Raw genomic sequence first — 2,461 nt, 5'->3', positions numbered from 1 at the left:
CCGGCCGGTCATTTTAAGAATTTAAGTCCCGTTCGGCGGTATAAGGTCTTGAACAGCTTTGTATTATGTATATTGACTTGCATGCGTGGTTGAGTTCATTTACCGGATGATTCAGAGTCAAATCGGAAGAAGGATTCTAGTTTTGGAAGCTTAAGTGATAAGAGTTGACCGGAATTTGACTTTTGTATAAACGATTCCAGAATGGGTTTTGGATGATTTCAACAGCTTCATATGGTGATTTTGGACTTAGGCATGCATCCAGATTTGGATTTGGAGGTCCGTAGGGTGATTTGAAGCATTTCGGCGAAAGTTGAAAAGGTTAAAGTTTGGAAGGTGGAGAAGTTTGACCAATAGTTGACTTTGATGATATCGGGGTCAAAATGTGATTTCGAGAGTTGGAACAACTCCGTTTTATCATTTGGGACTTGCCTGCAAAATTTAACGTCTTTCTAGGTTGATTTGATAGGTTTCGGCACGCGTTTTAGAAGTTGGAAGATTTGAAAGTTCATAAGTTCGATTCTTGGTGCAATTCAAAATTTTGACGTTATTTGATGTGATTGAGGCCTCGAGTAGGGTTGTGTTGTGTTACGGGACTTGTTGGTATATTCGTACGAGGTCTCGAGTGGCTTGGATGAGTTTCGGATAGGTTTAGGTTGTGTTGCGTTTGTTTTTTATGCTTCGTCGTCGTTTCTTCAAGCATAGATGGTACCACATTAAGCAAATGAGCTCCAAATTTAGTTTTTAATAATAATTAGATATGTATCATAATTACGGAGCAATAGAAAAAAGAATCGTCGAATTTGGACATCGTATGAGGGAGTTATGCTCATTTCCGTGTCGGGGAGATTGCTGGTTTCTGGTGTGGTCGCAATTGCGAACATTTGTATCGCAATTACGATGCCCAATTCGCAATTGCAATTTTTTTTTTGCAAATGCGACCTTTTCTAGCCCTGTTCTTGTTCGCAATTGCGAAGGATTCAATTGCAAACCCTGGATCGCAAATGCGACATCTGCAGCTTGTTTTCAGCTGTGTAATTCGGGGTTTTGCGTCATTTTGTGATATTTTTAAACCCTAGGTCCGAGAGTGGGCGATTGTGAGAGAGGAATTTCATCTACAATCATTGGATAAGTTCCCTTGATCAATTTCTAAGTATACTTCATGATTTTATTTGAGTTTTAACATCAAAATGGTGAGAATCAAAGTGAAATTTGAGAAAAATTGTAAAAACTTTCAAAATGAAAAATGATGATTTGAGGGACCAAATGGTATCGAAATTTTATAATTTTTATATGGTTGAGCTCGTATCGGAATGGGTGTTCGGGTTTTGTGAAATTTGTTGGGTTCCGAGATGCGGGCCCGGGGGTCGACTTTTGGGTTGATTTTTAGTTTTTGATAAAGATTGAGGCTTTATGATCCGGAATAGTTTCTTATGAGTTTTATTTATGCTTTGAAGTTATTTTGGATCGATTTGAATCGTCTGGAGGTTATTTCACCCGAGAAGTTCATTTTTGAGTATCGATTTGTCTTCTTTGAGGTAAGCATCTTGCCTAACCTTGTAGGGGGGAGGGAACTACCCCTTAGGATTTGAGTCTTCTATGCTAATTGTATCTTGCGAAGTCCGTGTACGCGGGGTGAAGAGTACGTGCTCGGGCTTATTTTGTGGGAAGTTGGACTTTTAGGGTTCTGTAACGATCCGACCAGTCGTTTTGAGCACTAGCATGTCGTTCGACGGTTTGAGGCCATGAGCAGCTTCACTTCAGGTATTATGACTTGTACGCATGGTCGGAATTGAATTTCGGGGAGTTCAGAGTTGATTTGGAAAGACAATTCTCATTTCGGAAGCTTTAAGTTAGAAGAATTGACTAAGATTGGATTTTTGAGTAAACGACCTCAGAATCAAGATTTGAAGGTTCCAACTGGTTCATATGATGATTTTAGACTTGGGTGTATGCCCAGATCGGGTTTTGGATGACCCAGGAGCATTTCGGCACCTATTGTGGAAGTTAGCATTTTGGAAGAATTTTATAAATTTGGGTAGAAGTGCATTACAATGTTATCGATGCATGTTTAAGATTCTGAGTCTGGGAACAACTCCACATGTTGATTCTGGTATTGGGAGCGCATCCGGATATGAATTTGGAGGTCCGTAGGTCATTTTAGGGTAATTTGACGAAAGTTAGAAATTTGAAATTTTTTGAGAAGTTTGATCGAAAGTGGACTTTTTGATATCGGGGTCAGATTCCAATTTTGTAAGTTAGAGTAGGTCTGTAATATCGAATATGACTTGTGTGCAAAATTTGAGATCAATCGGAAGTGATTTGATAGGTTTCGGCATCGAATGTTGAAGTTTGAAGTTCTAAAGTTCATTAAGCTGGAATTGGGTTGCGATTCATGATTTCAATGTTGTTTGATGCGATTGCAAGGCTCGACTAAGTTTGAAATGTGTTTTGGAACTGGTTG

Source organism: Nicotiana tomentosiformis, chromosome 6, assembly GCF_000390325.3.
Source record: "Nicotiana tomentosiformis chromosome 6, ASM39032v3, whole genome shotgun sequence".
In the NCBI taxonomy this organism is placed as follows: Eukaryota; Viridiplantae; Streptophyta; class Magnoliopsida; order Solanales; family Solanaceae; genus Nicotiana; species Nicotiana tomentosiformis.
Note: the sequence above shows the minus strand (reverse complement) of the source record.